This window comes from Anomalospiza imberbis, chromosome 15, assembly GCF_031753505.1.
Source record: "Anomalospiza imberbis isolate Cuckoo-Finch-1a 21T00152 chromosome 15, ASM3175350v1, whole genome shotgun sequence".
Taxonomy (NCBI): Eukaryota; Metazoa; Chordata; class Aves; order Passeriformes; family Viduidae; genus Anomalospiza; species Anomalospiza imberbis.
The window spans coordinates 16054131-16068031 of NC_089695.1; the positions used below are offsets into that span (position 1 = coordinate 16054131).

The 13901-nt window shown below is 46.1% G+C and overlaps 1 long non-coding RNA gene across 1 annotated transcript; it reads right to left on the reverse strand.

Moving 5' to 3' along the window:
* Positions 1 to 9478: 9478 nt before the first annotated feature.
* LOC137482829 (uncharacterized) lies at positions 9479 to 11340 on the reverse strand. The gene is made up of 2 exons (XR_011004238.1): positions 10921 to 11340; positions 9479 to 9878 (listed from the first exon to the last, which is right to left on the reverse strand). It is a non-coding gene; the product is annotated as an uncharacterized lncRNA (long non-coding RNA).
* Between the last annotated feature and the right edge of the window lie 2561 nt (positions 11341 to 13901).

Consider the following 13901-nt stretch of genomic DNA (forward strand, 5'->3'; position numbering starts at 1 on the left):
AGCCACCAGTTCTCTCCAGAAAATAACCCGATCAAGGAAGCAGAAATCCTAATTCAAGCTTTCCCTGCTGCACTCTGGCCATGTTCTAATTTCTCCACTCTCTGCTGTTCCAAGGGTCACTTGGTCATATTTCTCCCTAAAACAAACTCGTTAAAAATTCAGAGGAAAGGTGCCAGATATGATTTAATTGAAAAGAGAAATACAGAAAGCTGCCTGGGAAAGGGAGAGGAGAAAAATCTTGAGCCATCTCCTGCATTTTTGCTGGTTTATTGCTGTGCCCGGGAGTTTCTCCTGCAGCAGTATGTCACTGGAATAATAAGGCAGCAGGTTGGTTGCTTAACTGCAGTGGCCAGATCAGTGGGGATTTCAAGAGATAAGTAATTCTGTTTGATTTTGTATCCAGGAATTATAATTTACATTCCCTTCACCTTAGAGAGAGAGGCAGTCTAGGCTATAATTAAGCTTTTTTCCCCCTTGTCTGCTTTGGTCCTCTGTTCCTCTCATTGTCAGGCAACGTGGCAGCAGAAGCCTTAAAAGCAGGGAGTCATGACAACTGACTCTTCCCAGAGCAGCTGGAGTTGTTAGAAGAAAAAAAAAAAAAAAAAAAAAAAGAAATATCCCTAAAACACAAATGCCTGAAAAAGCAATTAAATCACAAAACTGTATGAAGCAGAAAAACGACAGCCAAGGGTTGGGAACCACCCACGAGTTGGGAGTTTGTTATCTGCAGCTTCGAGTTCTGGGCTGGGTAAAAAGGGAGTTGGATTTGCTGATGTTATCTGGGGGTCTGGCAGGGGTTTCACGTCTGTAGGTAAATAAAATGCCCACACAAAGAGCTAATTAAGGGCAGGAGGAGTGTCTTGCACAAGAACATGTTAATGGCTTTGGAGCAAAAGTCCTGTTGAATTTCCCAGGGTGAGAAATCCCATGAGCATCCATGAGTCCATCCATGTAGTGCTCAGAACTTACTTTTATTAGGTTTGATTGGCTCCAAATTAAAAAGTTACCCTGGCAGTGAAACATTTGACCAAAATCTTAAATTTAAATAAATAAATAAATAAATAAATAAATAAAAATAGCTACTTTGTGATAAGGAGTTGCTGTCCCTGGATTTCTGCTTAGCATGGCAGGAGACGGTTTGTTCATCTCCACCCTAATTGTTGTTATCTCTCCCATCAGCGGCAGAATTCTGGGCTCCCCCCCTAAGTTTCCATTGTTTGCACACCTTGATTGGGTGAGTCTTGCTTTGAGTCCCTCAAGGTGTGATAACCATGTGGTTTTGTCAGCTCACAGATGTGTCCTGCTGTTGGGGAGAGAAAACCTGGATCCATCTGTGATTTCAGCCAACATCCTTCCAGAAAGGCACTAGGTTTTTCATTTCAGCAGTGCAGGAACATCTGTGGGATTGCCTACGGTTACAAACACCTGGATTTGGGAAGTCAGGGCTTCCCTCTTGTGCTTCCCTCCTGAGCAGAGGATGGTCTCATGCCTCTGCAAATCACAGCAAAGCCAGGTATCTGTGAGCCTGTTAGTCTCATTTGCCCTTTTGCTCCTCATTCTGTTGCTATTTGTACATTTTTCTGTTCTCTTTGAAGGGGAGATCCCACCACAGAGAGTATCTGTGGTTTCCCTGCACATCCGATTTCTACTCTACTAAAACCAACCAAAGAAAGTGCTTGGAGAGTGGCTTTGTTTTCAAACAGCTCCAGATGCAAAATGCTCCATGGCTTTATGTCAGGATTGTCACAAATGAATAGAGCACAGTGAATTAATTTTGCTAATGAGCTTTGCAACCACATGATGCATCTTCATACAATCAAGGCACAGAAGGAGGCAAGAAGATCCCAAGTGACACCCTTTGTCACAGCACTTTAGGACCCTCCAAAGTGTTGTCTCCCCTCCCTGTAATTTCTTTCCCTCACAAAGACGAGAAATACACAGACCAGTTGTTTCAACAATTGAAAAATGATGTGTGTGGTGCTGGTTGCAACAGTGTTTTTGTAGCTCTCATTTATTTTGCTCTCCAGACAAGAAAGGCAAAGCAGTAGCATTTTATAGAGCAGAGAACATTTTTACACAGTTCTCTTAAATCTTTTTAGCAGTGCCTGAACAAAATGTTTACATTGTAAAGAGAATTTAGGAAACTATCCACAAGACTTATCATGACAACCTGCCCATCCCTCCTGAGCCTTTATTTTCCATCCCATTCATTCCCAACATCTGCTGCTGCTGACCCTCCAGCCCCATTTACCCATCTACACTGCTCTCTCTGCAGCCCTAAAATATTTCCTCTTCATTTACATCCCTTTCTCTTCCAGTCTGCTTTGGGCTGCTGGTTTTTCTGGTTTTCTTCTGATAAAAAGGAAAAAAAAAAAAAAGCAAAGCAACTGATTTTCATTGCTCGTGGCTAAGAACTGGGTAACAAGAGGAATAAAACCTGTAGGAAGGGTTGTGATCAGATAAAATCATGAGTAAGGGATGTTAAGATGCCCACAATCTCTTCAGCCAGCAGTCCTGTTGAGCTTGTGGGGTGACAGAGGCTTCTCCAGATCTTTGGTGCTCCAACTCCTGCTTCCCTACTCATTGATAAACGGAGCTCAGTGGAATTAAACCTTCACCAAGAGCCACATCTAATGCTAATCTATCAGGGCTTGCCTCTGTTTTTGCTTCCATTGTGGTTTTCTTTAATAGAGGTCAGTGATCGAAAAGGTTTTGTAGTCAGAAAATTGAGTGATTGCCATGGGGGCGAAACAGCCAGGGAAGTTTGGCTGATTACAAACTTCCCCCTTCATCATCAGCTCTTAAATATGGGGCTGGCACTGGGTTCTGGGCTCAGCCAAAGCCTTTCAGGAGGAATTTAGGCAGGGCAATAATGAGGACCCACTGCCCCACACCCCCCTTTCCAGCTCTAGAGCAAGGCAGGGCCCCAGCAATGTGTTACAGCCATGTTCCAGGACAGCAGCTTTGGAGGCAATTCCTTCAGGACTGCAGTCCCCAGCAGTCCCTGGGAAAAGCCACTTCAGACAAACTATTCAGCAAAATTCTGTAGTATTTCCCCTAATGCTTCTCTTTCTATTGTACTGCCTGTAGGACAGACAGATTTACACCCTCCTGAAAACCAGATGGGACAAACCTGCCATCCTGTCCTGTCCTTCTCCTGGCTCTTCTTTAGCTGCTTAAACAGTCTGCTTATTTATTTTGTGCTGCTTTCCATTAGGAGTGGAGGACTGGTGCCTGGAAGTATTTTAATGGCACTGTTGACCTTGATAATAAAACTGTTCAATGTGGTTTGTGTTGGTAATGGCATCCAAACCCCCTGGAGTCACAGAGGAGCAGCATGTGGAATAACACCAGCAGTGAGAGTTCCGGTGGAAAGATATCAGTGCAGAGGCCCCTTTTCAGTGCTTCTCCCTTCCTATATCAGACCCTCAGCTCTGTGTGTGGTTTGCCCATCCATGAGCAGGTATCTGGGGCTGTGGTGATACTCAGAACCATTTCCTGATGCTCAAAACCACTTCCTGAGGCTCAGAACCATATCCCGAGGCTTAGAACCGTTTCCTGAGGCTCAGAACCATTTCCTAGGGCTCAGAACCATTTTCTGAGGCTCAGAACCATTTCCTGAGGCTCAGAACCATCTCCACACTCACTCCCACAACTTGCTGGGCGCTCACTGCCATATGACACTGACAGCTGCAACTGCCACTAGCTGCTATCACAGGGCTGTGTGTAATTTAGGAGAACAATTTGCATAATTCCGAAGCCTAAAAATATCCCTGCACAAACAGAAAGCATTCTCAGGCTCCACTCTGACAGACGTGGAAATGGCCACTTCTTTCCCGCCGCGTTTTTGTTCCGGGGATCCTCAGCGCCTTCTCCTCCATCTGATGGTGCTTGTGAGGGACATTTTAGGGAAGGAAGCAAGGGATAATTACCCTCAACATGCATCACAGGCTTTAAGTCAGATGATTAGGAAGGTGCCCTCCAGAATAATTAGCTTTCTGGGGCTGCTGAGGCTGGAAGGGAGGTGAAACCTGAAGATGAAGTGAGACTTTGGCAGGTGCCCACCCCAGGGCTCCCCTGTCCACCCCTTTCCCTCCCCAGCCCTGCTGGTTGTCAAGTGTGCAGAGCTGCTCAGCCCACCCAGTTAAAGAGCAGCTCCTGCTCTCCACGTCTCCTTGGTGATGGCAGGAGAGGATTTGTGACCTTTTTGTTCCCATGTGTCTTGGTTTGAAAAGACAGGTGTCTGCTTAAGGAAGGTAGGAACCTCCCCTGAAATGGAAAGTGTAAACCTCCTCCCTCCAAATTATTATAATTTTGAAATGAAAAGGCTCTCAGGCAAAGATATGGGAGCAGGAATAACAGTTCTTTACTAGGAAAACTAAAAATACAAATGCAATAGTACAAACAAAACCCACTGCCAGAGTCAGAGCAGCCCTGGCAGCCTGTGGGTCAGGGTGGTGGCAGCAGTCCCATCCCATGGTGGCTCAGCCCTCCTGCAGTGCCAGCTGTGCTTCTGCTGGAGCAGGGATCCTGCACAAGGCTGGAGTTTTCCTCTGAAGCTCCAGGGCTGGTGTGGATGGGCCTGGGCTTCCTCTGGGAATGCAGTGGGGAAGAAAGCTGCTCCTCTGGGAATGCAGTGGGCAAAGGCTGCTGTGGTGTTCCCAAGGTCAGATTGTATCCAGGTAGGAATGCTTGGCTCCTCCCCTGGGCGGAGCCTCTCCCCATGGGATGATGGAATTTTATCAGCCATGCAGGGACACTCACTGGCCATGAAGAGAAGATAATAATTAATGGCCCATGGACAGAAGAGATCTGCTGGAGGGAGGATTGGTTGTGGGAGGCATAAAGAAAAAACTGCCCCATGAACAGCAGAGAACTGCCCCAGCTCTGACAGATGGGAAATAGAACACACACTTATCTTACAACCCAGGACACTGTGTAAGGTCCTCATGGGTCCCGGGCTGGGACAAAACAACCAAATCAGCACCACGAGGAGTTTGGGGCACTGCTAAAATATGTCAGCTAACTACCCAGAGCACCAACACACCCACGAATCCCAGAGGGATTTGCCTGAGGACACAGGGACTTGGAACTATCCACTGCCATGGTCACAGCACCGGCAGGGAGATGGGGATTTGTGTCTGGCAGGGATTTTTTTTTTTTTCTGCTCACTGGTGATTCTTCCTGGGAGGAAGCTGCACTGATCTCTCTGTGATTTTAGCCTCATGAGTTTTCTACTGCGCACTCTGTAGGATTGTGAAAGGGATGGCCAAGGAGCAGCAGCAAATCACAGTAACTCTTACTCTCCTTAAAAAAATCATCAAAATAGATGTACTGACTCTCCACAAAGTCTGTAGGCCTTGGGTGTCTTCTACCTCCCAATTCCTGAGGGCCAGGAGATACGAGGAAAGCCTCTGTGCTGTATTAGCTCACTGTCCTGAGCTGTAAATTATGAACAGGGATAAAACACCACCCAAACCTCTCTTTTTGATGCATTTGGGCCAGAGCTTGTCTCTGCTTGTTGAGCTAGGCAGAACTCAGCAGAACATGCACTCAGCCCAATGGGGTCCCACAAAATGAATTTTAAAAAAGCATTTTTCTCAGTGTCCCAGTGAGTACTGGAGTTTCACTCAAGGCAAATTGTGGCAGACTAATATTTTATTGAGTATAGCAAATATTTGGCTATAGACAAAGGCATATTGATCTTTTATTTCCCCAGCTTTAACACTCCCTAGGTTTCTTTGCCCTCAGACTCTTCAGAAACCACTCATCTGCTAAAATCAGAGCAAATTCAGCCCAGGAAGTCTGGTGGTGTAGAAGGGAGACACACCTGAAGCCAGCGCCTTATTCAGCTCCTCTAGGAAAGACAAGGAGTTTGACTTCTTTTGGGTTCATATATTTTACTCTTTCTTTCCTAATAATTTCCATTTTCTGGTTTCCAAAGCACAAAAATGTTCTCTTCTCCCACACTCAGTTGCCTTAGGTAAATCTATTGAAGTCAATGGATTTCCACAGATGTCAAAAAGCCCTGCAAAGCCAATCAGGCATTTTAGTGATCGCCCTTCACGCCCTTGATTTGTTTGCTCCCCACTCCTGCCTGTGCTGGAGAAGTTCCATTCATTTTGTACCATCACTGAAAGCCACATCAGTCCAAGCTGCAATTTATTGCAAACATTAGTTTTGTGCTGGCACAGCCAGGCTGACTCTCATCCCACTTACACTGTTTTTTCAGCACGTAATGACAGGGATCACAATAACTGCTCCTCATTTACTGGCTTGACATAACACTCAGAGCAGTAAAACACCACTGACACCCTACACTGGTGGCCTGGAAAGTGTCTGACACTGAGCATTTAATATAAAGTTTAATATGTTCTCCTCCTTCCTCTCCCCCTTTATAAAGACAGAACTCCCTGGGATGAAACAGCCCAAATCAGCTCTTTTGTTTCACTTCTGTCCAATTAAACAGGGACAAACCAAGTTGACACATCCCAAAAAAGAGTAAGACCAACAGGTTTTGAGCAGACTTGCTGTGCAGACACAATTGGTGTGAGCCTTTGCAGCACATCTGATGCAGAAAAGACGGATTGAACCCAGTGTGGATGTGCAGGTGATTCCTAAAAGCAGCAGTGGACCATCTAAAGCAACCAGGTTGGGATTTCTGCACCTACCCCCTGCAAGAAATGTGGTTGCATTTTTGCTGTTTGGTTTCAGATCAGGCCTCCTGGCTGCCACTTTCCCAGCTCTGACAGCACTGGATGCATCTCTTGCACAAAGGAAGGCTTTTGTTGGGACAGACAGCGAGAGACTGATCACAATTCTCACCAAAAAAAAAAAAAAAAGATCAGTTCAAAAAGGTTGTGTAAGGGAAGGTGTGGTGTTATTTTAAACTCCAGAGAAATCAGCTGTGGGAATGTGGACATTGTGTCTGATCTGTGTGCTTTGAACCCCACCTGGAAGAGAACTGGTCCTAGGTGCTGGCTTTGCTGTGTCTGGTGCTGTCCCCAAATGTGAATTCACATAAAGAATGAACAGTTGTCAGTCCAAGCTTGACAGAATTTCCTATGCAGTGTAATACTCATGCAGTTTTTCCAGGATGCTTTTGCTATGAGTAAACATCACAGCTGAAACCATGAGTAAATACAGTGGAGAGAAACAACGTCAGAATCTGATTTTTGCCTTGGCAGGGAAGGATTTCACAGCTTTCTCATGCATTGTCTGAATGTACAACTTTTCTTTCCTATTTCCTCTCTAAAAATGAGTGAGTAGGCCAGGAGGGATTTAGTCAAATGGAAATGAGTTTTCTCTAAGCACCTTCCCTGTTAAAAACACCTTCAGGCTGTAGAGTGCACGGGTGAGGACCGCAATAGACTGATGACTATTCAAGGTTAACATGCTCAGAATTTCTTGGAAACTGTACTACTCCTTAATCCCCCTTGTTAGAATTCCTACCTGCCTCAAAAACCATTTATGAATCAAGAAAACAAAGCTACGTTTGGCTGGATACTGCAGACTCCTGACATTCCCAGCTCTGTCAATGAAAAGGGGAGCAGGACCTTGCCCAGCCTCAGGTGATCCAGGGCTTGGGGTGCAAGGTGCCAGACTTTTGGACATGTGAATCCCAGAGTTTCCTTCATCCCAATTCAGCCCGGAGGAGCTTTGCTCAGTGAGGGAGTCCCTCAGGTCGGAGTTCAGGGTGTGACTGAAGGGGAATTTCTGCTTAGTGCTGGCACTGGGAATAGCAGGAGGTCACGGGAACCCAGGGAAGGGGACTGGGTTCCTCTGGCTGAAGTCAGAAAGTGCAACAGGCTCCTTTGTGGACATTGTTTTGCAAAGAGCTGTGGAGATGGTGGAGTCTGATAGGGGCCCTCAGACAAAGCACTCCGAAAGAATGAGGATAAATGCACATTTTTAATGAGCTCTAACAAAAGTCTATTGAATGGTTTCTTCAATTCAGTTGTGTTTTGATTATTTCCATTGTTCTTTGTTTCCCCATATGCGGTTGTGATGCATCCAGGAAAAAATCATGAACATTTGCATTGACAGCCATCCAGAATTTCCATTTAAAATGATCCACTTTGTTACAGTAATTAGCCTTGTAAGTGGAACAAAGCACACAACACTGACAATAGTTGCTAGTGATCACTCCACTTCCTAATCAGGCTGCTCCTTCAAGCATTCTAATTTATTTTACTAATGATTACAGGGCAGATGCTGCACAGATTTGCACCTCTAGGAACTCCAGTGAAATAGAGAAGCAGAAAATTTTGCCTAGTTTGCCTAATCCTGAACCATCCTGAGTAATGTGAGGGCCAAGCAATTATAAATAACAGACTTTGCTCCCAGAGGTTTATTGATTTCAGATTTGAATTTTCTGACATATCAATTGCTGTGAAGGAGGGGGATCTGGAATGGAAAGGTTTCAGGGGGAGGGGTGCTGGGTGCTGAGCCCTCTCAGATGGCACACTGACAAACTTTGAAGGGGAGATGGAAGTTGGAGCATCTCCTTGCTTTGAGTTCTCTATAAAAAAAACCTCTCCAGTTGGTTTTGCATCTTTAGTAAAAAGCAGAGAGAAAAAGCAGCTTCCTTGAGAGGAATGATAACGAGGAGAGGCTGGTGAGGGGCTTAAACTGTTAATCCGGTGTCAGAAATAAGTATATTTTTTATTAAAATACAGGTTTGCTTCTCTCAGTGTAATCCTCTAGAGTTCAAACCCCAAGGGAGCATTAATGTCCTTCACCTTTTATGATTCAAAGCCAGTTCATCCAGTGCCTTCAGCGTGGCCTTTTCCATCCTTATAGCAGGGATCCATCAGGCAGACTTTGGCTGCAGTTTGCCTTTAGCAAAAGGGCAAAGTCATCTATTTAGGTGCAACAAATGGGTGTAAGCAGAGCCAGGCACACACAGGGAGCAGCATTTCCTTGGCATGCCCCCCACCACCCTTGGTTCCCTCCAGAACTCATTAATTTGTTGAGATACCTGCAGAAAACTTCTGTTTGGGTGGGCTTGGGGTAAGAGTAGATTTTGGCTGGGTTTTATTCTGGTTGGAATCCATGAGTTAATCAGAGTAGTGAGCAAACTGTGCTTTTCCCTTCTCTGAGACCAACCCTGCTCTTCCCTTCTCCATGATCAAACCCTGCTCTTCCTTTCTCCATGACCAAACCCTGCTCTTCCCTTCTCTGAGACCAAACCCTGCTCCTCCTTTCTCTGAGAACAAACCCTGCTCTTCCCTTCTCTGAGAACAAACCCTGCTCTTCCCTTCTCCATGATCAAACCCTGCTCTTCCCTTCTCCATGATCAAACCCTGCTCTTCCTTTCTCCATGACCAAACCCTGCTCTTCCCTTCTCCATGGCCATGTGTTGTTCAGCTGCCTGGTGTGTTGTGTTTTAAAGTGCACAAAAGGGCCTGGAAGGAATCCAAACGAGTTCCATTTCAATCAATAAAATAAGTAAATTTGAGATCATCAAGCTTAAAACGGAGAACTTTTTGAAACACTGGTTTCTTTTATGCTGCACGATGTGAGTAGTGGAAGAGCCTTCATCCTCCAAAGGCTCAACCATGAGTTGGCCAAGCAAGTCTGTGTTGAGCTGTAGGGGATCAGGATTTCTCACTCTCTGCTGAGCAATTCTGGTCACAGATTTGTGCTGACTGCTTCATTCATGTCTGGGAGGCAATAAAAAAGTGGCTTGAGGCTCAGGGTGTCCCCTGGGTTTTGTGCCCAAGAACCATAAGTCACCTAAGCTCCAGCACCAGATTTCATGGCCAAGAGATTTCTTTTTCTCCAACCCTTTAGGACTTTGCTACTGCTGCCCATTTCGCCTTTTGCAGTTCCAACCCTTTTTGTGGTGTCACAAACATTTGTGGTGTTTGGAAGAGCTGTGTGGAAGCCGGCATGAGGGACATTTGAAGGGGAACCATACAGAGACACAATTTTCACGTCTCGTGATTCTTATGATCAGCAAAAAGGAAAGCTCAAGGAAAGACAAATGCAGGAATAACCTGCCCTCAGATTTAAGGAATGATCTTAAATTTCTCCCCCTCTTGTGCTCTGTGGGATGGAGCTGGAGTTGCCATGGGCACAGCACCTCAATCTGCCCTTCCCAGAAGGATCAATGCTTATTTATCCAATAAATCTTGGAGATCCTTATTCATCCCAAGAATGCATCCACCAGGAGCTGCAAAATGCACTTTCCTGAGAACATAAAAACTCCTATGGGAGATACCAGGGGGTGAAGACTCTTTGTGCACTGAGATGCCTCTGAGTGGCAGAATCAGTTCCCTGCCACTCCCATCCTGGAGAATTTGGGGAGCAGACCAGGCCAGGTTTCCTGCAGCCACCTTCAGGCTGCTCCTGCCACACCAGCAGCAAAGGGACTTTGTGTGCATCAAGCAGAGCTGCCCTTGGTGTGCTGCCCGAGAGGACTGAGGGATTCAGCCCAGCAGTGCAGGGTTTAGCATTTCCTTCTCTCCCAGCTTCTGCAGAGAGGCAAAAGCTGCAAGATTTCGATGAGACCAAAATATTAATTCTGTGTTATTGCATCAAGTTTGACTAACAAGCCGCATGAATAAATCTGCAGTCTTAGCTTCTGCCAGGGCCAAGTTTCTATGGCAACAACAACCCATCTTATCTTTAGGAATTTCATTAGCAAGGGAGGGAAACGAAACAAAAAAAGAAAAAAAATCCCACCCCAAAATCAGGAAAGATTTGTCAAATTAAGAGCAGCATCTCCCTCCCCTGCATCATTTTTTGGGGGAAGTCTGCCTGGATTTTTTTTCTCATTTGGAAAGGTGGTTTTTTTTTAAAATCCACATCACTGCCCTAGACAAAAAAAAACCCCAAAAAACCAAAAAAAACAAAACAAAAAAAAAACAAAACAAAAAAAAAAAACCAAAAAAAACCCAGCAAATGCTTTTGTACCTCCGAGTTGGAGAGGGAGGGATGATAAACATGCAGAGTGGGGATGCTCCGGAGGAGGGAACATGGCTATTGCAGAGAACTCGGATTCAGATGAGCCCCAGCGCTGCCTCCTCTCCCAAAATCCAGAATTAGGGAAGAGAGCTGGGAATGGGAGACCCTCCGGTGTGTTCACAGTGGAGGTTCCTGGTGTTGTGACCCCCGTGGGGGGAGCAGGTGACATCTGGGGAGTTGTGATGGAGCTTTGTTTGTTTGTGTGTGTGTGTTCTTGCTCTCAGAGCCTTGGCGCTCCGTTTTCCCAACATAGGAATTGAGTTTGTTGGATTTGGAGAGCAGGGCTGGCTTCGTTTTGTCATCCTCTCACCTTGGGCTGCCCTAGACCCTTGTGACAAATAAAATAAACACCGTTTAAAAAGTCGATTGAATCAATTTGTTTCAGGAAACAAAAACACCTCCTGCACTCCCAAAAGAGGAGGCAGGTTCTGCTCTGGGAAGAGCCTGGGGATTCCAAGTTCCCACCACCCTCTGCTCAGAGTGGTTCTGTTGGAGCAGCAGGAGGAGGAGGGCAGAGCTGTTGCATCCCCAGTCTGAGGAATTTGGCTTTGACCCCAGTGAAGAGGTTAAAAAGTGTTGTCCCTAAAGCAGGACCCGTGATGGGCTCAGCTTTTCCCTGGAGCCCTCGTGCAGGGCAGGGATGATGCTGATCCCTGGCAGTTCTGCTCCCTGTCCCCAGGCTGCAGAGGCAGAGCCACAGCTCTGGAGAGGACGAGGATGGGGAATGACAGGCTGGGGGACAGTCAGGAAACAGCGCGAAGAAGCCCAGCTGTGGATTTGAGGAGGGATTTTAGGGCAGGAGATGGTTTGATCCAGTGTTTGTTCTCCCTGTTCACCTGGAGTTAACTCTGCAATTGGAACAAAACACTCACTGCTGTAGCACCGCAAACAAACAGCAGCAATCCTCTCTGTTGACTCACAGGTGCAGCAGTTTCATCGGGAAAAATCCCATATCAATGATAGGAAACAATGGTTAAGAGAGGGTTCTCCTCCTGTCATTTCTAGCTGCAGCCAGCTGCCAGCTGGGAAGCCCCCAGGGACTATTATTGCAGAACACTGCCTGTGATGCCTCTTTTAGCTGTTTTACAGTCAGCCTTTCTGCTGATATCAGTGAAGCAATCTCCCAATTATGTCAGGGTAAGTGGATGGAGAAACAGCTCTGCCACTAACAAACATCCACACTTGGATTATTTCCCCCACTTTGCCTCGGAATGGCCAATCAAGATTTTTACAATCACAATACCTGCCACGCTCCCCAGCGAGCCACATAATTCATCCAGTCAGAGACAGTATCACAAAACATAGCTAACACATCAAATCACAACATGGCATTTGTACAGTGAATTACGGGCTCACACAAGGCTGTTAGTGAACAATCTCCGGCCCAATTTCATTATTCATGGAAGAAATTTATCAGCAATTCCGAATAACAAATAAATCTAAGAATTTTGTGAATGGTTTAGAACCGAATCAGGAGCTGGGAAGGGAAGCAATGTTTGTGGAATAAATTATTTGCTGTGAAATTGGTTGGTTGGTTCTTTCTAGTACACCCTTGGGGGCTACTGGGCTGGTACTTAAAAAGCAACTGATGCATATTCCAAAAAGGGAACAGCAGCATTTATTCCACTGGATCAGATGGATGTGAAATGATGGAGGTAAAACAATTCCTGGCTCAGAGTTTGCCCACCAATGCAGAGATGAGTTCCGGGGAAAGACATCAGCACTCCCTTTGTGATTTGTGTCCTGGCTGTCTTCCTGGCTGAGTTATGTTTCCCATGGCCACAGGAAAACTCAGGTAGCTTTGGGAAGGATGTCTGCCTTTGGTTTTTGCCATAATTGTAAATTCCCGTGCCCTTTTCCTCCTCTTCCTGCAGGAAGGTGCTCAGCAGTGTCAGCTCCTGCCCTGATCATCTGCTAAGTGATCCAAGTGCTGGATTTCATGCTAAAATATGATTTCACTGGGCATGATTTGGCTGTGGAGCTCCAAAATTTGAGCTGTACAGGCCTCTTAGCATAGGCAGGGTGGTTTATAATCCTCACTGGAATCTGCTCTGCAAAAGGGACTTGGATCCACACTTTTCCAATGGTGTAAATGCACCCCGAGAGCTGCAAACAAGCTCTGGGTTCCCAGACAAATCTGCCAGAAGGGAATATTCACTGAGAGTGCCTTGGTTGTCCAGTCAAACTCCAACATGCCAAACTGAGGACATCTCCTTGGTTGGTGACAAGGACACATTTGCCTTGAACAGGAGTTGCTGGTGAGAACTTGGTGTTGCACCATATGGATGCTCGGCCTGTGATGTGTGAGGAGCCTTTCAAAGACGATTATTGCATGATTATTATTAAAAATAAGAAATTCTTCCATGGCTACAGTGCAGAGTTGGGCCAAAGAACAGAAATGCACTATATTGCAGCGGCTTATGGGTGCCTCCCCCAACCCTGAGCAGCCTGGGTTGGTGGAAGGAGTTTCTCCCCATGGCAGGGAGGTGGAATCTTTGAGGTCCCTTCCACCCCAACCCGTTCTGTTGATCTGTGGTCAAACCATCCCAGCTCTGAGAGAGGTGCAGTGCATGGTTTGAGTTTTAGATTTTTACTGAGAAACCAGATCTCCTTCATACCCTCGATTCCTCCTTGCTCCTTGATTCACCCCAGTTGGGATAATTCACTCAATTATCCTATTGGGGTGAATAGTACATTTGTTACCCTATTTAATAACAAATAACTGGCAGATCCTGTGCCAAATGCCCAGAGAGCCCTGGCTGGGGAGCTGCCAGTGCCTGGCACCCCAGACCTGCCTTCCTCAGTGCCCTCAGCACCATCCTGGTGCCATCTCCACGAGTTTTCCTGTGCCCACCGAGGAGGAAAACATTAACAGCAATTAGAGAACTTGGATCAGGGGCTTGGATCCACCCTGAATTTCAGCACCCCAG